The sequence below is a fragment of the Anopheles moucheti genome, chromosome 2 (assembly GCF_943734755.1).
Source record: "Anopheles moucheti chromosome 2, idAnoMoucSN_F20_07, whole genome shotgun sequence".
In the NCBI taxonomy this organism is placed as follows: domain Eukaryota; kingdom Metazoa; phylum Arthropoda; class Insecta; order Diptera; family Culicidae; genus Anopheles; species Anopheles moucheti.
In genome coordinates, this window is record NC_069140.1 from 97493976 (window position 1) to 97518461 (window position 24486).

Genomic DNA, 24486 nt, shown 5'->3' on the forward strand with positions numbered 1-24486 from the left:
CTTGTTAATCTCCACTACGCAGTAGAGCACAGAAGTTTCCATCTCCGATACGGGGATGGACCTCCCTTTAGCGCTAGATTAAAAAGTAGACAAGCTAGTCTATCGTCTTGGCGTTTTCTATCCTCCATCACTGTAATAAACCTGTAATTGCTGCACGCTAGCTTATCTCCCTTCTTGTGTGTAAGGCAAATTATACCAAGTTATCCTATGTATTCCTGACCTAATCTCCTATATCCAGCTCAGTAAATAAAAACACTCACTTTGTATCGGTATGAACTTATCGGCCGTGCATAATCTCGGCCTGTAAGCTATGTTTCGGTCCGGTGTGTGAAAGTGTTACCCCCCTTTTGGGTATGGTTAGCAATAGGATTAATACCGTTACTCCAAACGCACTGCAGTACTCCTCCCTCATTAGCCTCATGTGACAGTCGTGCCAGCACCCGCGTTTGGTTCGGTTGTTTTGATTTATGTTTTCATTAGATCAAATCGATTGCAATTTTCGATCCCGGAGTGCGTTGTGTGTGTGTTCTATTGGTGGCCGTGGTTAGTGTCCCTGGGCAAATCGAACGTAGTGCAATCGCGTAGTGCCAGGTGCCGCTTTTGGCTCAAACAAACGAGACGCCATTTCGGTTCCATCGAAAGTCGGCACCGGTGAGGTGTGTTCCGTTCCTTTTTGCTTTCCGAGTGAAGGGCAACCTGCGTAATGTCCGAGGCGTGGCCTGTCGCGGTTTTGGGGTCGATGGTGCGTGTGCGTGTACGTATGTGCGAGAGGTCGTGCGAAAAATCAATCCCACGACGGTGACAAACGGCAAATGGTTGCCCCCGTAATTGCGGATTTGTTAGGTTAGGGTGCTTGAAAACATAAACAAAGTGCCTACTGTGATGTGGTAAGTGCGATATCGCAATGTAAAGATGTGATTAGCTCTTAATTAATTAATAACACTCTCTCTTTGTTTTGTAGACTTTCCCGAATTGACGCACGGTGCCCACTTAAAAGCTACGCCCGCTCTGTAGGGCACTCGGTTGGATCACTTTACTCGATTAGCTACGATATTGGTGTTAAATCATCCTCCTCATTCCACAACGCATCACGTTCATTAGCAGATCAATCGATCTGCTGAACGAGATCTACTTTGCAGATTGTGATGGGTTCGATCGTTAAACGAATGCGACTTCCAGCGGTGAGTATGCGAAAAGAGGCGTAAAATTGGGCGATTACGTCGCCGGAATGGGTACGAAAGGATGCAGTATGACTATTTGATAACTTAATATGTAATCGAATTAAGACCGCGGGCCCATAGAAACTTACCTCGCAACCAGATCCGTTACACACGGCGCACGGTTACGGTGGGTGAAATTGGGTTTGGTCAGGGAAAATAGGCAATAAGACAATTCCCTCCCACACAACAACGGACTGTGGGGCGGTGTCCGGCGTAAATGTAGCGCACCGCAACCGTACCGGCGTGCGATGCGGGCTGGCATCATGTTTAGATGAACCTTTTTCTGCGATTATTCAATCCGGTTCGGAGTTCTTCCAAACCCCGTGTGCCCCATATCTTGCGTGCCCGTCAGTCCCGTGGAAGAGATCGTGATTTATGAGGTCACTGTCAGGCGGTGGCAGGTCCGGATCTCGATCTCGCGTTTGCAATCGATCGGGTGCTCGTTCTTGAGATATGGTTTTATAGCATTGTTGTTGCTGTTGATGCAAATTGCAGCACATGCACATGGTACCACACAATTAACCCTTGCAGTGCGGGCGGATGATGGATGGCGTAATGGCCTGGGGGGCATGGTGTTGTTAAAAATGGTCCCGCCTGGCGCGGCATCGCTGTGAAACATTAAACAAACATAGTGTGAGATGGTATTTATGGGAAGTAAGGTATGATTTATGTCTTCTCTGCTGTATCTATCGGATAATCGGACAAGAGTTGCATGTTTCTTTTTATGCTGCTGGTGAATAATGTGTAACAAAAATGTTGAAGGGCTAGGTCGATTTTGCGTTGCATATGATTCCCACATCAGCAAACGTGTTGATGAATTAATATGCCCTCAGTTTTTGAGCTCCTGCAAGAAAGATTACAGAACGATTGGGAGCCCCGGGGTCAATGGAAGACTTGGTAACAATTAAAAGATTTTAAAAAAGTGTTTATTTCAGGGAATAATCTCCTCAGCAAAAATAGTAAAATCATTACCCATCATTCAATATTCTTGGACTACTTTAAATAAGATAAAAACAACCAATTAATATAACAATGTAGAAACAAGATAAAAACCGTGTTTCCACTAATCAATGCTGCTGCGATTTATCGTGCTTGGAGGGTTTTATTTTGCTTGTTACCACAACACGTGCTTTTATAAAGCCAACCCCAACCAAGATTGATTTACTTCAAGGATCTCGATTTCGATTATCTTTTGCTTGTGTCCCGTTCTGCGGTGCAGTTAGCAACAGATGTATCGGCCAGTATGTAATTTTACCTTTTAACATGATCTATAATGCGAAATTAAGTGAAACCCGGCACGGTTTTCGAGGCTAGGCTGGAATTAAGACAGACCCCGGCGCACGTTCGAGTGTAGCGGGCGTTGGTTTGCAATGAAATTATGCAATTGATTCCCTGTCCAATTCCCGCCGGTGGTGATACTGGAATTTTGTACGTGCTTTGGCCAGAACGCCAACCCGCCCTTGTGCAAGGTGTGGTTGTTGTACGGAAACGCGTGTGAAAGTCCCCAAGTGACTGTATGTGTGAGTTTTTTTTGTTGTTGTCGTCGTCTTTGGTATATCGAAAACAATTTTGCACACCGATAAATTAACTCCGGTCCGTAAGCTGTGCCGGCGCACACGATATGTGCCCTCGCAAGTAACTGGAGCAAGGACACAAAATGCATGGCCATGCGGGAACATGCATATTTCTCTGCGTTGGACGTTGGCACACGAAGGCACGACGTTTTTTGGGTTGGGCTACCGAAACAGTACACCCCACGCGGGTAATCATTCGAACAATAATGTCCCCGTGGGATAGCGACCATAGACTTCCGAGAAATATCTTTCCCCATTGTGCACCGTTTGCCAGACCCACCACCCGGGCATGACACGCATGATTTAATGTGCGATTTAATATTTCAATCTTTTCAATTTTCCTTTGCGCGGTGTGTACATGTGTCCATTTTGTTGTGATTTGGTACGCATGAGCAGAGATAACATGTGTTGTGTGGTGGACATTCGGCGAATAATACAAGAGAAATGTGTTTGCATGCTCCACTCCATACGCACGGGGCGATGCCGACATTGAAAGTGATCACTTTTTAATCGCTTGAAGAACTGCTTCTTGAAGGATTTCGGTTTTACGTACACTTCCTTTTTGTGGTATTGCAGTGCAGGTTGTAAAGCCAAACGTTACATACACGCTTTACACGCAGCTAACATGAATGAAGTTGCGGCAAAAGCGATATCTTTTTGCTATACACGTACTAATGAAGCAGTTGCTTTTTGTTTTTAACCAAATGATCTCGGACTGCCCCAAAAGCATTCATTGGGAGGCATTTTTTTTTGCTTGTTTCCTACCAAGCCTAACCTTCCCCGGGGCGTCCGGAGTTGGGGTTTAAAGTTTGCAGCTGACTATTTCTGTCCGTTTAGTAAACACATCATTAAAAGTAAATCATTGCGTTAGGTGTTTGAGTAAGTTTTACATTATTTTGCATGCAGTTGCTGACCGAAAAACTACATTTTTCCGAGTTACGAGACTGTGCTTGGATATGAACATTAATTCATTATGAGTGTCCTACTGACTGGTCAATCTATACTTGTTAGACAAAAATGTACTTATTAATACAATATTTTTTAAAAATATTTAATGTACTTGTAATTACAGTCTTGAACTGGTAACTGAATAACTTAGTTTATATCACTCAACGCAGCACGGTATGAGAGAATATGCATACCCAAAGTTATTAAGAATTTATTCTAGAAAACAAGAAACAGAACCTTGAAAAAACCTATAGATCGTACGAATCTGTAGAACGGATAAGGACGTTCATGATGAGGACAGCATAATCCGAGATCTTACATGTTCTCAATAAAATATCTCCCAACGAAGCTGATGCGCAATACGAATACGAATGTCCTCGCAAATGTTGAAGAATTAACATTTCAGTCAGATCGTCTAACGCCTCAAAAACGTGTGTGTGTTTGGAATTATAGAAGTAAGTTTAAGTTATCTAAAACTAAAGTTATAATCAATCAGTTTGTATAATTTTTAACTGTTTGCAGAGCGCAATTGTTCATCAAGTATAAGATATTGGAGCAACTCCAACTGTACCGAACTTTGTAGCACACCTAATGCGTCTTGTCTACGAACCCTGCGGCTATAACTCCTTAAAACGATCTGTGAACATAACGCTATCACTGCAGCACGATCTTGTCGCAGTAAAATCTGTCAAACTTGACGCAAAAAATCCCACCTCCCCTCGCTCCATTTCTGTAGCGGGTCTCGTGGACTCGGACAACAGTTAATCCTAGCTACCGAATTTAATCGACCTTCTAATGTTTGGTAAGTTGTCTGGTTTCACTTTTAGCAAATGCTTGCTCTCACTCAATTTTGCACTCTTCCTTTTCCTTCGATTAGCCGCTACTAATCAATTGCCCCCTTCGAAAAGCACAACCAAATAATCGATAGCCATGAATGTGAGGTTAATTCACGCAACACGCGAAAAGCTCGTCATCGTTGATGTTCGGGCGGACAGGTGTAAATTGTCTAATTGATTTTTAACGCCTCGCCCGTCCTGCCGGGGCGGGGTACGGCTGACGAAACAATAATCAGCGGTGAAGTTAAATAATATGTACTGCTTCTTCTCGCAACTATGACGAGCGCATCTCGAGGGCAACCGAAATTGAACGTCCAATTGTAAATAGTGGATTTCACCTCATTGATTCAATTTTGCCCATTGGATGCTGGGTGTGATGAAACTGGGTGCGCACCAGAAGGGACATTTCGATGTTGGGCTGGGTGGTGTGTGTGTGTGGAATGGGGCGGAATTTTCAATTACTCCACACACTCCGTGCCAGAATCAATCCACCAACGTTGGACCCAATTTGGTTGGCACGCCGGACACCTTCTTGTTCGCGTTGACAAACGCGGTTAGATAATGCCCGGCAGGGTAGGGTGGTGGTGGTGGGAGAAGAAGGGGAACCGAACAGGGCTCGTGCGTTAGACGATCATTTGGACATCTCGTCAATTGGAATCTCTGACCACCAGATTATGATCACGGTACCATTAGCTTCTTAGCCAAAAGTCTTCCAATTCAGACATTCCCGGGCTTGTTTTTTCGTCATCTTTCTCTTGTGCGTGTGTGTGTGTGTTATTCCGCACCAAAAAACGGGCCCTTATTGGTTTGTGGCAATGGGTCGAAAAATGAAGAAAGCTAAAACAAGCCGAGAAAAAAAAACCTCCCAAAACGTTGATTGTTGATGGACAGTACGAAAATGAATTTCCACCATACGGGACCACCACGGGACAGTAACGTCAAAAAAAAAAAACGAGTATTAGATAACAAACGCAACGCGGTGATCACGATCTGTGTGTGCGCTTGGTCAGCAAGTGCCCTTCTTTTCTTTGTTTCCGAACGGTAGACATGCGGTGAAGCAAGGCAAAAGTTGAGGTAAAAAACACTAACCATTTTCAACTATTTGTTTCTTTGCTTTTGTTTCTGTTTTTGGGAGCTGCTGCTCCACCATCATGTTGGCTCATTAGGCGGGCGTTAGATCTACACCTAAAGAGCTAGGCCCCCATACTCATGGGAACCGTATCGACGATCACGGTGCGAGTGAAACTGACCGGATGAAAGGAAAAACAATTCGTCCACCGAAACCGTTTTCATCGTTCGTTGCGTTTTTTTTTCCTCAATCACCAACCATTGCCGGGACCGGGTGGGCAATTAGTGGTGCTGGAGATTCCACATTCATAGTTATCATAAATTAATATGTTCGGTGATAATTGTTTTCTCTGCTTGCGAGCACCCGATGTGAACGCATACCGGTTGCGATGGGTTTGAAATTCGAAAATGAAATGAATCAAGTGTGCAGAGCGTTGCCTGTTTTTTTTTTTTCGGGGCGTACGTTTGACAGTGGGAAATGACGTGGAAAGCGAATAATGATTCGGATTAAATAATTAATTAAAACAAACCATCTGAAAATTGGTTATCTTTCAATGCATAATATTGGTATTTTAGTGTAAGTTATCTTATAAAAGAATTATCAAAATACGGTTTTAAAAAGTTTGTACATTAATATTATTGCAAGAAATTGTAGGAATTGCATTGGAGATATTTATAGTTATTATTCAATAGACGACATATATGGAAGAGACGTCTAAGGTTGCAAGGAGTTTCAAGATTTTTGATAAATTTAAATTATTTCTAATAAGCATTTCGTGAGATTTTCTCTCCAAGTAAAGTGTCTCAATTATTTGAACTTGTATACGGAGTTGTCAAACACGATGTACGGCCAAGTAGTATTATTTCTTGGAAAAAAACAAAAGCTCTATTAAACTTGTCTGTATTTTTAAGTATTCACGAGAGCAAGGTCCAAAACAGTAAATCAAAGCAAAAGTCACCAACTCTCACATCCTCAGCATCACTTAAACCTGTATTCTAGGAGGAATCTGTGTTAAGTATTCTCCAACACCCTTTTGTAACAGCTTGTGCTCTAAGTATCTGTAATTGATACTGATTCACTACTTCTCAGGTTGTCTCTGCTAAAGATCTGCTATGGAGTCTCAGTCAATCACTGGTCCAGACGTAATAGCTGGAATTTCAATAGCTGATATCAGGAACTTCAGAATATGATTTCCTAATGTTCGATACCTAAGATAAGCATCGCAATGACCATTCAGATTACATATTTCCCTTCTCAAAAATATTGTTGTTTTATCATCGCAATTCGATTGCGTTATTGGAGCTCACCTGTCATGCAGGATTTCAATTTCTTTTTATCAACTATTATTGCATTTCTCAAAACGATTATCGCTCACTATCCGTGAATGCGTCCCACAGACACGAAGCGGTGGTGGTATTCATTTATCATATTGGAATCTCACCGCTTCGGAAGTGAGCTGATTGAAAATGGACCATTTCCCTTCAGCGATTGATGGAAATGTTTGGCCGAAACCTGACAATTAACCTGGCACTCGATACGCGAGAAAGAAACGGAACGAACGATCCTCCATTCATTCATTTCAGGGGGCACTTTCGTATTTTGGGTCCATATTTGTTACGTACGCCCAATTTTTTTTTGAGTTGTTGCCCACCGATCGGAGGGTTGCGATTGCGGGGGGATTATATTGAGAGATAAAAGAGAGCTTGTTAGGGGCTGATTAGTATATTTGATTGTTTCGTAAAATGCATTCTATTGCCTTTTCTTTCGGGTGCGTTAGTACTTTACGTCACATCACTTTCTCACCATGCGTACGAATGGGAGGTATTTAAAAGAGTTTTAGACTCACACCACATCGAGTGTGATTCAATCCAGTTTGAATGTGATGGGGGAATTTAGTTTTAAATTGGTTTATTTGTTACCGGGAGCGGGGTACATTCAAATTGTAGAAAACCCTTCAAGGTCCGATCACCACACCTAATTGCGGTTGATTACTGGAGCAAGAAGGTGTTCGTACTTTTAAACTTCCTTGTCCTTTCTGGCTACAAAGCGGGGGCGAAACATTCTTTACCGCACACACACACACACTCTTCAACGACATTGACTAATTGATCGTATTTAATGGTTACACGGGTACACGGTGCCCAATTTTGGTGCTTGTACCAGCGCCAGACGCAATTTAGGGCAGCAAAGACACACCAAATTGCACCATTGTAACCTTGGCAAAGGTGTATTGCATGTGTTTTGGCTAATTTTGATCCCGGTATCTGAAGTGGAAGGGATGAAAGGCAAATGAAATGAAAATTTAACCTTGTCCACACGCGTTTGGTGCTTTATTTTCCTTTTCAACACACCCGAACCGTAACTGGTACCACACACCATTCGAATGGGCGCTAGACGGTCCTTAAAGACAAACGAACAAACAAACGGGGCGAGGGGAACACAAGAAGTCATTTTTCTTTAGCAATAAAGCCCAGTAATAACAAGTATCAGTGCCGGGCGGCAATAGTCATAAAAGTCAGGTTTGCAGTGGAGAACAGGACCACAGAAAACAAAAAAAAAACAAAATGTATACAAAACAAAAGCCACAAAGCAACACAGAACCGAAAGCAGAATGGTAATGGGTGCAAAAATCGCTTGGATGGAGGCAACGCGGCGCGAAAACAAATGGTAAATCGCAAAACTGCTTAAAACACCGCGACCGAAAAGCAACAAAACAAGCAGCAAAGATAAATGAGTTTAACTACCCCTTGCTATGCGGCAGTGTGTGTGTGTGTGTGTGTGGGTGTGGAAGGGGGTTTTCCACAACATTTGCCGGTACCATTCGCGATCTTAGAAAGGTGATCTTTGTGGGCTAAAATAACAACAAAAAAAATTAGGTACAAATGTTGTTAGCATATTAATCGGACAGATTTAATTGTCATTTGAGTTGATGTTGATTATTTAAGGTTATGTTTTTGGCGATCGCCAACTGTCTCACCCCCATGAGGATAGCCTTCGGAGCCTGTGGTTGTATAATTAAATCTTAGAAGACCTCGAACAAGATCAACCTTCAGCCTTCCCTAGGTGTTTGTACATGTACATCCTCCATGGAGGTGAGTGGCTGCAGAGGACTAAGTTGACAGATGTGATACTAATTGCAAATCGTTCCATACATACAGTGGACCACCGGTGAATGACAGGAACTCTGCAATTGGCTTGCTTTTAATTGCAGTATAAGAACCGCACTTACGACCCCAAGAGGCACCGGTCAAGCGTGATCGATTCGATGCGAGTGATGCTTTTTTGTCCCCCAATTCATTACGGTTGTTCGCCTTTTTGGTTGTTGCGTTGTTCATATACAAAAGTCACACCTCGTGATGGTTAGGAATACATTACACCAAAGAATAAACAACTTCCAGGAAGCATCAAAGGAGGCACCCCCATTCGAGCGCGCATGTTTACAAGCGGTTTTGATTTAATAGGGACAGAGATATTCGTTCGATGGCGAGTCGTGAATCATGATTTAATTGTACGCGAATGTTCGCCATTCATGGTAAGTTTATCGTTTTCAGTGTGATTTAGTTTACGCATTTGCTCTTTACCACACAATGACCAACGTAATGTGCGCTGAGTTATGTTAGTGCGAGTTAATTTATGTGCACTTGTTCGTCCGAAATGTACCAAGATTCGGTACGAAACGACAAAAGGCAAATGGATAGGGCATGGAATTATTTTATGCGACCGAATGTGGTCCTGATTTGGGTTCTCGAGACTTGATTGTATCGGGAGTTTGATGCTTTGATGAATTATTTGCCTTGAAATAATTAATAATTTGCCCATATAAGGGGTAGTAGCATTTTACGCAACTAATCTCTCAGCGGTACATAATGTAGTATTGTTTGATCGATGTGTCTGTTGCTATTATTTATTTATGTTGCTAAATGTTACACATGTGACATATAGACATTGAAGTCCATTTTTTTTTCTTTTGTACGAAGTATCTTCAATAGTTCCTCTTCATTGTCTTATATCAAAGTACCCGTTTCAGAAATTCAGCGGCGCAATGTTTGCTTTGATGTACACATCAAATCCATCCCGCAGAGAGAAAAAAAGGAGAAGGTTCGTCGCTTGGTGCGAATTGAAGTCACCGCGCAACCGTGAGCCACGCCGAAAAGGTCACCTGAAATCGTATCGTCTCCAGTGCGTCCAGTGCGCGGGCACACGACACGGTTTGGGGCCGCGCGCCTCCCAAAACGATCGCGCCCGGGTGATTGAAATATCAAGGAAATGGTGCGAACGCCCGGACACACACTAATGGTCGCCGCGCTTTTGCGACGGATACGGCCATTTAGTCGGAGTGGTGCGCGAACGTGCGCCTGTTCGAACCGGGAGGGGTGGAGAGGTGGATCGGTCGCAACTATCTTTCGCTCACATTCTACACATTCTACACAGTTGGCCGGATTAGTTCCGAGGTGTCAGGTTCGCGCAATGCGCGAACGAGCAGCGCGAGCAGTGCGGGGCGGGTAGGTTAGATCATCAGCAAACTGAGCCGGACTTTCGCTAGTGTGCCGCCGGGCGATCATCAGGCATCAGGCATCAATTTCCATAGCGTCAAGGAAAACGGCTTCCTTCGCCCCGGTTCTCCGGCACCGAACCGTCGACCTTGACATCTTCACTACGGCACGCTGCTTGATGATGGTAGCGATGGTAGCTAAGCCACTCTCTAGACACACCGCCGGGAAACAGTTAGGGACAGGCGACATTTTCGGACGGATGCGTTCATTGTTAACGGTTAATGAGCATCGTTGTCATGTGTGGCCGCGGTGTTCTATTCAACCGGCTGCAACCGACATATCCATATCCATTCCTCCCCGCTCCGGCTCCGGGATTAGACCTGTGGGAGCGTAACGGTGCACAGGAAAGTTGTCCGCACGGTGTCCATTCCAAAGTAATGTAAATGGAAGGAAATATGGCACCCTCCGTCTCAAACAATCGTAGCAAAGTGATTGCTGGCAAGTGTCCGCTGGGTAAAATCCGCTTTCGAGTGGAGTCGAAAACGATCGTTAAAAAAAGCCCCTGACCGTACCAGGAAAGTATTCTGCCTATTAGAATTGTTTGTGTTTGTGCGCGGAATGAAAATGCGGTGATAAATGGGTGGAGAGCGTTTGCGCAACCCTTGCGCAAAGCAGGGCAATAAATTTTTATCGCCCATAATTTGATTAATCAGTGTGTTCTGGTTTGATGATGAAATGGGCAAACAAATATGCAGTTAAATATGAATTAAGGGCATCAGGTTAAGCAGGAACCTTATGAGCACAGCTGTCATAACCTATTGACCCAAAAAGGATTTACTAAATGGTTTACTAAGAACCACTGGAATTGAACAAACGTAGTAAAGGAATTTTAAAATAGTTGAGGCTGTATGTTGGGGTTTAAAATTTCCAAAAATGAAACAACATTTTCAAACAGCTCTAAAACAATCATAATCACCTTCTACCGTTGATGTGAAGAAATGCCCAACCACCCAAACATCCCTAAGAACTCGGACCATACAGCTTACACAGTTCGCTGTCGGCATTCTTCTCACGACAGTGTATTTATCACTTCCCGTCCACCATCGTTGTGTTTACTGGCAAGCAAGACTTATCGACTCATCACGTCCCATCGTCCCATCCAGTCTGGCCATTGAGCCAGCAGTGCAATGTGCAACTTTGTTGCAAAGGTTTCAACTATTCGCGTGTGTTTGTGTGCTGTTTGCTGCTAGAAGACCATTGTCGTAGGTGTAACGCTTCTATTTGCTCAGTGATTGAGGCTCGCAACGGAGATGAATCGATCGTTTGCTATTTTTATGGAAGAGTTCCAAAGATTTGCTATTAAAGGTTATAGTAACACATTAGTTATAACTATATGCATATTTCTATATGACATCCACCTGTTTTATTTAGAGTCCCGCCATGAATATTCTTTCCCAGTTACAATCACAGCAGTGGCAACATTACATTGTTGCCTTATGTGGTGGGAAAACACACGGTTAGATAAATATTTCTCTTGCACTTTATTTGCCTACACTTGGCAAGAGGCCTCTCCTCGATGACTCCTCGGCTGGGTTTGCAAAACGCGTTGCAAGTCCGATCTCTGTGGAGCTGCCTGCAATGTGCCTCATCTCGGTGCCTTAATGCACCGAACCGCGGGAATCTTTACAGTGGCGCGATTATTTGCATTGCTCGTGAGCAAGAGAGGATTCACTACTTTTCATCTCCATAACAACCACCATGAGAGAAGGATTCTCCGGAAGAAAGCTCAATCAACTCTCGGACGACTCCTGGTTGACGACTCCTGGTGAATGGGGGTAGTGCTCGTTGTTGTGCTTCTAGCTCGTCACCAACTCCCACCGGGTGTTTATAACCCTGGGTAGATGTATGCGTAATATGCATGCGGACGCAGTCCTCTACATCACTTGCTCAGCTGATGATATTGAAGGGTGAGTTGAGAAGTTTCCGTACATTTTGTGGATTTTTGTTTGAAACTAATGTTTTATTTTTCTTTTTAGGCGCCCTTTAAATCAAATTCTGGTTGATTAAGATACGAGTAGAACGTAATTGTGTGCTGCTCATGGATTGCATGTGCACTTTCAGTTGCACCTCCCAAATCATCCTAACCGCGCGTGTGGTAACGTACCGGTCGGTCCGTCGTGTATAGGCAACCATTTGAACCATACGTCTGCCGTCTATCACACCATCGTATGCCAAGAAACGGGGCTTTTGCGTACGAACGCAGACAGACCGATGCCAACCACCTACCTGCGAACCTGAGAGCCCCCGGTACACCTTTCACAGACAACAACCACACATTAACCACCTACCGCCGGGGAGTTGTTCGCCGATGTTCGGGTTCGTGTCTTTGAGTCGTTCGTTTCTCACTCTCCTGCGACGCCCTTCGGAACGGCTGATCGGAACGGACCTGGGCACCCCCAAAGGGGCCTAGCAGCATCCCCACCACCAAAAGCAGCGCTTCGACGGCGAACATTGGCGGTACGGTTCGGGTCCGCGATCTTGCCCCGTGATCAGTGTACGCAACACAGTCCGTGCGCGCAGAGGTGGTCGTCCGTTACCGCTCTCTGTGTTCTCTGTTCGTCGCGTTTTCGTTTGCTAGCGATCGTTCAAGTCTTTCCGTACGTATCATTCCTCAGCCTGTTTTTTGTTTCGTTATCTTCTCACCTGCCAACGACACAATCCATCGTACGGCTGTAGTGTGTTTGAGTGTGATTGTTAGCCTGGCTGGTTCTTGACATTCCGGGTGAGTGTGGACAGTGCTACCCAGTGTCGCGCACCCTTTCCAAACGGAAGCTCTCACTTCCGGTAGAAAAACAAACTCCCAGCCAGTGGAAGAAGGTGAGAATGGGAGAAAAAAAGTGTCGAACCCGAAATAAAAGGCAAAATCCGGTGACAGAAAAGTGGAAAACAAAACATTACCAATCACATTCCCTTCACCACCGTACGATGCAAAAGCGCAAACCAAAGTGGACCTCGCAGTGAAAAGCGAAGAAAGTTAAGGAGCTGGTCTATGCAAAAGAAAAGAGGCACACAGAAATATAATAAACAAAAAAACAGACCAATAACCATCGAAGGGTGCTTCGATAGTGTGGCTCAGTAAGGGGAGTTGCTGAAGAAAATTGAGAGCAAACATAATATGCCCAGTTAAAGGGACATAACATCATTTAATGCTCCTCCTTCGTAGACCTTGCCGTTGGTGACGACGTCCTACGGTGACAAACCGAACCAAAGCACGGGCTGGTGGTTTTCGTTATGTTTTTTTTTGTTCAGTAGACAAATCGTTACGTTAATCGTACCGCTTCGTGCGACCTGTTTTATCTGCCCGTGTGTTCGTGAATGTTTACATGGCTTTCGACGTAGTAGAAGCACTTGCCGCATACTTACCGTAGACCATAAATATGTTTACCGCTAAAAAGGGAGGAAAAATCGGAACGGAACCGAATGGAAGTGGAAAAGCAAAGGCACACAACAAATAACAACAAACTTCGCTGTCTGTGGGTGTTGGTTTGTTGCGCGGGTGATGTATGGTGTCAACTGTCACCTTTTTCCTCTAAATATCGAAGGAAGCCATAAGGATAAGAGGAGACATTAAAGGGGCCATTTTGTATTCAAACATTATGAAGCTTTGATAAGAAAAGCGACCTTTTATATCACGAATGTTTCATAATCACTTATATTAGATGACTGTTAACGTCACTCAATGTCAGTTTGTATTTAAATTGTTCATTTTCTAAGGATATTTTTTGACCTTGTGAATTTCAATCACAACTGCCGATCGACAAATGGTTATGAACTGCCGAGCATAATCTCTACCAAGAGCACATGGCACTAAGATAATATTTTACATAACTTCTATGTCGACTTCCCTTTTTTTTTTGCAAATCGTAACCGGCAATTCGCGTCTTAACTAATGCTCCGTTGCGAAGTGGTTGTTTTCGCTATCTTATACACGCTATTCCTTTGAAAACCCGGTGGAGTATCTCTTTCCTTCCATCTTGAATCCGTTTCAAACTTCTTCCGGTTTAGGGGGCGCTTCGCGTTTCCTTTCTCCGAATCCGCCCGTGCGACGTGTGGTACTGTCGTTTTGTGGAAAACGTGTTCATATATGTGTGTTTCTGTGTGTGTGTGCATGTGCGTATGATTGAGAGAGTTGTTCCACCGTATGCTGTTGACCGGTGGGCAGTGAGCCACCCGCCACCTTCGTGGGCGATTCGGTGTTGGCAGAGAGGGTGCACGGTAATGGCGAGGTTGGTCAGTGTTGCTGTTATTGTTACACCAAGTGCATAACGCGCGAAGGAAAAGTGCTTTTCACCCGCACCAATTAGCGCTTTTCCGAGGCAGTTTTTTTCCATTCGGTATCGCGGGAAATGGTTTTGTGTATGCGTTCGTATGTGTTAGTGTGAGGCTCGAAGGAGGAATGGTCGCAAACAAAAGCAGAAGGAAACAACCGAAGTTTGCACGCTAAATGCAGCCCGGCGTGGCGGGAGGATGCTTTGCAGGGGGTTTGCTTAGGAGAGCATAACGCATGGAACTTGCTGCACTAGGAAAGGGCGTTTACGCTGCTCGCGCGTTGGCTGAAGGTTGATGGTAAGTGTGCGTAAACGGAGATCGTTTTGAGTTCGTTATTATCTGGTTAAAGTGTTTGTTATGATTGGCGTTCGAGGATTTTTTTTTTTGGTTAGCTTTGCCACTGATAGCAGTGTTTCTGTTAATTAAATTTCACCACCCATCGACAGATGGAAATGTGCGGAAAACGCGCAGAGAGTTAACATCTCTATCATTGTGGAATGTATTTAGCAAATGATAAATGGCAACGAGATATAGTTTATGATGGAAGCCTTACAATAACGAACGAGAAATTAAAGCCACCAAACGATCAGTGTATAGTCCAGCTAAAGGATAACAGCGGGTCATAAAATGCGAATCTTTGCACTGCGATTGCGTCTGATCGTTCACTCTTTTCATCTTGGCGAGGAATTTAGCTGCAAATGCTCGAAAAGAAAGCGATTGGTGCAGCAACGGAATGCCATTTGGCTGGTTTCTTCCGTCCGCGCTTGCTATTGCCAGCGCTTGGCAAGATCGCAAGAGAAATGGTATGGCGTCGGAAACGCGCAGATCGAATGGAATGCACACATTGTAAAGACCCGCACGATGGGTATTGGTGCTCAGTATCTGATCCAAGTGCAGCAAAGATCATCCAACACACGTCACACAGCTGACCGTGGAGTGTGTGGACCCACGATCACGATCGGTCACAATGCAACCTTTCAATATCACCTCGTTGACCGTCGCTGCAGTCGTTGCAGGTGTCGTAGTAAATGGGTATAGGTAATGGGACATGAGCAAAACCCCCCCCCCCCCGTAGTGCGTACACTTCAAAATTAGACAAAAACCTGTCGCGCGCTTCGAATGATGCAATCGCCACCACACCGAAAGTGCTCTGCTGGTACCTAGACAACCGCTTCGGCAGACAGGGAAAAGCACATTTTCATCCCCCAAACTGGGGTGGATGTAAATGTGCCGGTCCCGTGTCAAGATTTTCCCCCCGCCGTAACTTTTCCGGACGAAAAAATACATATCCGGTCTCGATTCCGGAAAGCGATGCGAGCTAATGATATAATTAAGCAACAGGGCCACCTCTTCCCTGTCTCACGCCGAAATGTGTCCATGGGTGTCCAGCGCTGCTGTCATGCATAATTAAGGCAGTGCAAAAATACCTGTCCCCCTTTCGCCGTATCCGCCTCCGTATCGTTTGCAAACAGGTCTTCCAAGCCTTAACACGAGCTTTCGATCGAAGAACCTCGCGCGGGCTGGGTTCGTCACTTGCTCGGTCGTAGTAGTCGTTTGTTTGTTTGACTGGATGGGACCGTATTGTGAGCATAAATATAACCTGCCTCCTTTTCTGCTACGGTGGTGAGGTTCCCATGTGAAAGAGGAGCGAAACAAAAAGTGCGTCTTTACACACAAAAAAACACACACTTGCACACATACAGCAAACGGACTCGTTGGGGCGCACACGCGTTGGACAATGGTCTAATGTCCACCTACCCGGAGAGACGAAGCATGTCGGGAACGATTGCAAATTTTTGCTGACAGGAGCACATTCAGGCCATATTTGTATCGTGGGAATCTATCTCGTTCCTCCTCCGTGGCTCGACCGCGGGCCGTTCGGTGCACAAAGCTGATAGTTACTTTCGGTACCTCGGTTTGTGCTTTGAAGTGTTGCGAAGTGGGTTTGCCGTTTCTTTTTTTTTCGGGAGGCATCATGATGATGCTTGTGTGGTGGGCTCGAGTTCCATAAACGTATCGGACCGCTTTGGAAAGGGGAGCCCCCAAGAAAAGAGAGCTCGAGCGGTGATATAATCTACAATTGCTACAATGGGGCAGGAAGATGCATGCACGAGAAGAGCACGTACGGGGCCATATGAATTCCCTTTTTGAATGCTACCTCATACCCAAGGTTAAGAAAGCAGCAAACAAAATCACCGAACGGTGCAAGATGTGTCACACCAAGCCGATAGATGAGGTTGGTTTAGCAGCAGCAAACGATAATATTTGCCCAACCTGGTATTTATTCTGTCAACAGCAATGTGCGTCAATACCCGGGGGGCAACTGTATTTCTTCACCGCTTTTTTGCGAATCGCGAAACTTTGGACACAACGAAGAAGTTGAGCTAGCTAATGTAGAAGTTTTGGTTTTTTTCCAAAATGGTGCCTCTGATAGGGTCTGCTCCTTGCAGATCTGAAGCTGTTGCTTATTGCAAAGGGATGATCCTCCTTTTTGCAACCTCGTAGACTTTTGGAGGATCGTTTGGAAGTATATTGTTTATTTTTGAAGACACTCAACAATTCCTATCGCTGATGCTGGAAGATTCCAGCGAAACCTTTCGCTACAGATCTTTTCAATTGACGGTGTGGCGAAAGACCTGTCGGATGTGGCCACCTGAAGCTAATTCAGCGGAGCCTTTGTTTTGCGTGTGGGGACATATGGAACAAATCGCTTCTCCGCATCATTCCGAGAGGCGTGTGGACGACAATAGTAGTAATATTAAATAAAGAGTCTCCGCTGATGATGATTGCAATCTTTCATTTTTTGAGGTTACTTCTGGGGGCATAGAGGGGGGAGAGTTCCCATGTGAGGGTCAACGGTGTACTTGATCTTTACGGGTCCAGCCATCGATGGTTGGAAACAGTTTCTTTTGCTACCAACTTTACTGAAGATGTTCGTACCGTTGTCAGATGTTGGTGTGTGTGTGTGTGCGTGTGCTAAGAAGACAAAATTTAAATTCAGCTTCACTGTTTCACTTTGGCATGCTGTTAGTAAACGAATGTTAGTACACGCTTCTGCTGCTTGATTTTCGACATCAGTCCACACTGAAAAACACACACACACATCCATAAGCACATTGATGATCATTCGCCCGATGATCTTCAGCATCTTCAGTACGAGCCGAGCATTAATCCATTCGGCCGGCTTTTGCCGTTGCGAGGGGACCTTGCGTGTGCAAGCGCGTGTCTTCCTCTCTCACTCGCGTTCTTCTCCCCCTTTAGCATAAGTAGGGGATGATGTCGTGATCAGTGAAGATCACCACCGACACACTGCAGCCCGATCTGTAGGGAGTGATTGGGAGAATCGGTCTGCTGTAAGTCACCCAGTCAGTCGGCTGGCATGGCAGTACGCTGCGTAACGAGGGCGAATCCAAGCAGCAAGCGTTCATTGAACATGAGTCAAAAACAGAAACAAAAAGCATTAAAAAAACACTTTTTAAGCCAGACTCACTCCGATTGCGTAATTGCCTAATGTGTGAATTAGGTTAGTAAAACGATGGGTTAAACCTTCACGCGTCTGTGAGGGACCGCGACCGCGGTGTGGAATGCTTAGTGAGGTAAACAATCTGTCACATTCTACACGCACATGGACATCCACGTTCGGCAAGATTCTTGGACTGTACAGGGATGCTTGATGGAATTTGTATTTTCTTGCCGGACCGGTTTCCGGACTCGATCGGTAAGTCACACTGGTGTTAATCGAAGCCTGTGTCTGTGAGTCATGGTGTTTGTTCAAGGCACATCAATGCTTTTTCGTGACCTTGTATGATAGAGTGACAAGAAAATGAAGAAAACACAAGTTAATAATTGAGCAAAGCGTTAAAACGGACAGATTAAAGATTCCGATTAAAGAGTCGGAATGTAAATCTGATGCTAAATATAGCTGTGATGGTTTGATGCAAAAGACGCACAGAAAGCCACATTAATAGAAGGTAATATGTTCGGTTTCGATTCGATGTTTCTGCTACTACCCAGCAGGTAAGAGCAGGGGCAGTGGTGATATGCGGCGAAGACGATGGGTTTAACTCAAAACCGAGAGTAGTAGAAAAGCCAGTTTCTTCACAGGCACACACAGAAAACACAGGGGGAAAAACCTGCCGGGCAAGTTTCGTGCGCGTACATCATGTGCCATCCGCTCGCGCCACAGCCAATCCGCACGGGCCCACTATGCGTTCGGTGAAGATGCGCAACATTTGGCATTTGGCGCTGGCTACAACACCGCGCAGCAATAGAGGCTGGAACGTAGCTGGAAATCGCACCAGGCAGCGTCCATCTATCTAGCGGTGGTACGGTTAAGAAGATCACGACGGCGGACTCATCCGCCATCTTTTTTTATTGGGGTCGGATCGGCGAGGTCTACCTTTTTCCCCCCGGAGGAGAGCACACGGTGCAGGCATCAAAAACGATCGACGATGGTGACGAAGACATTGGCACCTATCGACAACGGGCACCTCGCTACTTGGATGGTTCTCAAAGCCCCACACTAACACGCTCAAGCGCTCCAAGGTGGGCGCGCATAGCTTCAAGTCTGCGATTACCCACATTTACATAAATCCGGCTAGTATTCTTCGATAGAGTATTGATTTAGGATTGATCGGATGAATTGATCTTGGATCTTGGAGTGATGCTAGTGATTCGAGCGATTTAAAAGATAAATTAGAAACGCTGTAGTTAGTGTAGCGGAATAGTGTTCTAGAAGTAAACAAACAAGTGGAGCTGTCAAATTTGACAGCTGAACGCGTAGAGCAGTAAACAAATCACAACAGTTGTGCAAGCTATCGGTTGTTATAACAATGCCGGTGATTAATCTCACTGTTTGAACCGCTTCTTAAGTACGTGGTTATAAATATCTTGAAATTGATATCACTCGTTTAACGCGGACGATTGATGTGACCACACAGCACAGATACACGCAGACCGATCCGTAACAAACACCCTGACTGAGATCCACTATTGAACAGTGATTTGCAAGCCTGCACCCGACAGCACCCTCCCCCGAAGAAGTCGAAACGACCTTCAAGCGGCCATTATTGCGTGACAGCGTGAACCCTCGCCGCTTGGAGCCATTGGCCCATTTTTTTGTCGGACGGGAGAAATACACGGTTCACACTGTGCAGGCAGGGAAAGAAGGAATGGACTGTGCGCAGGGTAAGCGCGGTGTCACGCTACCGTTTGACGCCGTTCCAGGATGTTATACAACGGCTGCTGAGGTCTACCTTTTTGTGTGCAGCCTTTGAAACGGGGAGCTGTACCACGAGAAAAGACAAGACGAGTCACCGTTGGTTGTGTCTTTCACTTTACAGTGCACATTTCATTGCACTTTTCCTGCATGCGATTGCATCGCAGTAAAGCAGTTGTCCCGAAACCCTTGCCAACCGCCGCCATACCTCGTGCCAGCTGCGGCGGAGTGGTTTTGTTTTTTCGGATGAGTTTTTACTTTTCCCATCAAACTCCTCGGCAGAGTGTACACGACGCGAAGCGGATCGGACGGTGTGGACCATTTTTGTCTGTTTGTCGGCTGTAGCATTTCCCGAAGCACCCACGGGGAGGAGGGTAAGCGTGTGGCCAATTTTGTTGGAGCATGTATTCATTTCATCTGCGCGTCTCCACCACGGGGACCCGGGAGCGCGTTGTTTAGTGTCATGTCCCCAGTTAACGATGGCGGCGGTGGGAAGCTTCTGCCTTCTGGTGCGCTTCACCTGGAGCACTATTTTAAACGTTTTGTTTTGGGAGAAAGGAGGGGAGGGAGGGGGGCAGTTTCGGGGCGGTCGAGCAAACACTTTCCAGCCATAAAGGCGCACCGGGAGAAGATCACATAACGCAGCCGCGCCGTAGTTCGATGCAATTTTCGAACAAGAAGCAATAATTCCCACCGGTGACGGGATTCTAGGAAGTGGCTCACGCTTTTTGGAAGATTGGGAATGGGCACCCCACACTTTTCGGGACGAGCTCGGGTAGGCGCACAGACAGCTTTACGCAATCTGCTGCGGTCTGCATTTTACAGCGCACCGACGAAAGCCTCTGGTTGGCTTTAACTGCGCGGGAGTTAAACATGGTACAGTTCTCCTGGCCGCAATTTTACCAGCTGGCCGGAGATGCTAGACTTATCTGGCATTTGATTTAATATTAAACTTTACGAGCGTGGAAATACGGTAACCCGCCATACGGTGCAATAAAATTGACGACAAATTACAGTGTACCATCGTGCAAATAAAAGTACCTCACATTTCCCGGGTCATAAAAGACGTCCGCAAGCAAGGGTTCTTCGCCTTCGGTTGCGTTTTATTTTGAGTTTCCTCCCTGGAACCCACCGCCTGAACGTTACTGCATTCTTTATGACGCACATATAACGCAACCGGTCTCCCTCTCGGTTTGAATACGTTGAAGATCTGCTGTGATTTAAGACGTCGTTGGTGTTTTACGTGCCACGGTACCACCGGTGTGAGGTCAATTTCAACTTCAACCGGGGATCCTTCCTCGTTGTGCTGCAAGTGACTCAGAAGACCCCAATCGGGTTGAATGAGGTAATTGACGTGTAAGTCGATACGCACTTACAAAACACACACACACACACACACGCAGAGCGCTGCAGGAGGCTTGTTGTAATGAATATGTTTCCTTCGTTGCGTGCATAATGGCTGTTGTCAGGGACCTTGCAGAAACGGTGCAGAACGAACTGTACGAATTTTATGGATTAAAATCACTTGCTAAGGGTGAATTATTTATATTTTAATGGTCATGCTTTCCAAGCACATTCGCTATCGTTGCCGTAGGGCGATTCCAATGAAATGTAGGTCAAAATGCTGTTAAAGTATATCACCATTAATTTGTAGTGCTAGTGTACGGTCGCCATGATTATAGATCGTTCTTTTAAACTAATTGGAAGGTTCTAAACCTTCAGCGCAATTCTGCACAATATAAGCTATTTTTAGTAAACTTACTGACGTAAACGGACTACTCGAAACCTACGCCTTGGGGTCTCCTGGTTGGAATATCCACCCTAGACTTCCCGTCCTTATGTTGAGGTGGAACTTTTTTAAGATTTACATTTTCTCCCTAACCACACCCAAAACGCCGGATCCTGATATCCATCATCCACTTTACCAATCAATCATGTCAATCCATGACTCACGGGGCCGCGCGCGCGGAAGAAAGTGCCAATTTGCGTAAATATTATGCGTACAAATTAATGGGCACACATCCAATAGGGGCGCTGCTGTTTGGAAAGCGTGCGTCGGTTTTTGGAGGGCATTTCTTCACCCCGTTATTGCGTGCCGCTACGCAACGCATTCCGAACAGCTGGGATGAAATTTTAAATTAAATGAAAAAAAAAAGAAAAACGATACACACAACGAAATGACAACCAAATGGGAGCTCCGTCCATCGGTTTCGGTTTGATGCTGGGCTGAGAAGGTGGGTGCTGCAGTGCGTGCCCCGCTTCTCATGCTGTTCTATGCTGCCGTGCGCGCAGCAAGGTGGGAAATTGGAACTCCCCTTCGCGTTGAATTGTTTGCTGTTTGCTTCGTACCATTTTATGTGGTGCATTTGTGGAACTGCAACGGGGTCCACACGCGGTGCTCGTGTTGCCGGAGCGTTTATGTAACGCCGTGCAGGAGGGAAAAGATGCAAACAAATCGCGCTCTTACCCCGTCATGTGAAAGTGGCGGTGTGGTGTGGTGCAGCAGACCCGGCTGGTGGCGAAATTATTGCGCACACACACACACACGCACGCGGGCGCGCATACATAGTTTGGTTTCGATTATGCTGCCGGTTTTATGCTTGCCTTGGTGCATCGGCTAATTGGAGCGTAGGATTCGTAGCCGTCGATCAATTAAATCGACCGAAAGTGATGGAAATGCTGGATAGATTTTACCTCCGGCGGGCCGTTTGTCGTAAGCTTTTGCAAAGCTTTTTGCTTTAGCTTCACTATCTTTGCGCTATCTTCGATTATCTGATAAAGACTAGTGTACCAGTGCGTGTTTCACACGCTGGCCCCGTCACGGAACGGTGCAGAAAACCATCATCAATCTTTTTCGGGCTGGCCGTCGATCGCGCATTCGCAATCTGCATGCTAATTATGCTGACCCTTCTTACTTTGTGTTTCGAACCTGCTGACCTATATCCTATACTTTGTGGTTGTGGTTGTGCCGGTGGGCAATCGGGGAAATCTAATCTTGAAGATGGCATCTGCCGGCAACGCATTGCGGTTAGGGTACGCAGGGTTTTCCTTGACCATCCGAGAACGTCTGCAATGAATGTGAGAATTAAGTTTAAAATGTGACCTTAACGACGAACCACCTTTGAGTTACTTTTTTCTCAACGTGGTACGAAGGTTTCGCATAGCATTGAGCAGATACTTACGTGCTTCGCTTGTTTCTGAGGGTTAAAATTAGAAATTCTCCTCTGAACCTCCTCATTTAATGCACTCGTTGAGTTAAATATCAGTCAAAGGTGTCCCAGCGTACCTTCTGCAATCATTCGGTGAACAAATACTACCTCCAGCAGATGTGTTTGTTTTGCTGTCCCTTTGCTCCGTCACGAAGCGATAATGGAATGATAAGAACGTGCACATCTACATCCATCGTGGCCCTACTTTCTCTACTCCGCAATGGCATGCCCGTCCGACGATCCATTGGAGGAACTGTTGGCCAATATTGCAAGCATACGCTTCACAGATTCCGGTTCGGTGTGGTTTTGTGCTAACCAGGCTAGCCCTACGATCATCCCAAACACTATCCCAAACAGAATGATTAGCAATCCAAGTAGCGGTATCAGCAAACAGCACAGACTGTCGAGAGGGAGAGGGAGAGAGAGAGAGAGAAAGATTAGGGCCGAATCAATTTCTACTCCCTTTGTTTCCAAACCTTCCAAAACAGCAGATCGGTGTATTGTAGCAGGACGCACAGCAATAGCAACACGATTTAACGCACTCCCCCATCGGATCGGAGCAGATACTTCGAAGCGTTATTCAAAACCATTCCTTGCAGGCAGCCAAAAAAACAAATAAATCACTTCGTTCTAGCTCATCGCACGTTCATCGCACTATACGTCAAATGGTAGACTGACAGCCACAGCCTACTGCCACATCTGGGCAACGCACATTGCCTTCGCGTTTATTACCGCCTTATCTCTTGATAACACATAAACGCAGGAGGCTTGCCCTGCAATGTATGCGTGATGCTAGGCAAATGTGTCGCTTGAGGTCGCATTCGCATACATTCCCATCCTTGCACCTTCGTCTGGTGTGGTGGTGTAACGCATTTTGTTTGGTAAACATGCTGAAGCTGTATGTCTCACTTATAATTGGGCCACTTGAAAGGTGCATTCGTGTACGTTTTTCTTTTTTTGGGGCGACCCGCGGCGACGGTTCTGTTGTTTACAAAAGGGAAGGGCACACGGGACGTTCTTTTTGTAGCAGCACGTTGCTTGGATTGAAGTGGCGTGCCAGAGAGAGACCGTGACGTACTTGAAATTCTGTGTTTGCCACCCTGAAGTCTAAAGATGTTAATAAAAACACTTTTTAACGAGGTACAATGTTCCGGCTTAAAATAGTCGATAAGAGTTAGAAGATGTGTTGCAAGCAGAAAACGCTTCACTTTTAAAATTTGAACATTAGCGTAGATGAATAACAATCGCAAAAGCTTCCTGTTTGCATAAATAATTGTGTTTAATCAATTACTATAAATTATTATGGTTCTGCATTCCTGCCCTAAAATTTGTGTTTTAGCCGTAAAGCATATGCTCAGCATTTTTGAAAAACACAAAAACAATTCTCTTAAAAACATGTAAAACGCACTCACTCGTGACGGTAAACACGGGCAGCTCGGTTCCTTCCTCGCTGCGGCGCAAAGTCACTGCTCCGTTATGAATCGCTAATTGGCGGTGGGCTCTTCGCGCCTGCAGCGTTCAGACCCGCGCTATCTTCCCCCCTGCGTGTGCCGTCACACTGTCAAGGGCAGTGCGGAAAGTGAATCGGAA

At 45.5% G+C, this 24486-nt stretch overlaps 1 long non-coding RNA gene across 1 annotated transcript; it reads right to left on the reverse strand.

Moving 5' to 3' along the window:
- Positions 1 to 20794: 20794 nt before the first annotated feature.
- Positions 20795 to 23525, reverse strand: LOC128310443 (uncharacterized). Its single transcript, XR_008288875.1, has 3 exons — positions 23373 to 23525; positions 22870 to 23296; positions 20795 to 22754 (listed from the first exon to the last, which is right to left on the reverse strand). It is a non-coding gene; the product is annotated as an uncharacterized LOC128310443 (long non-coding RNA).
- Positions 23526 to 24486: the final 961 nt, after the last annotated feature.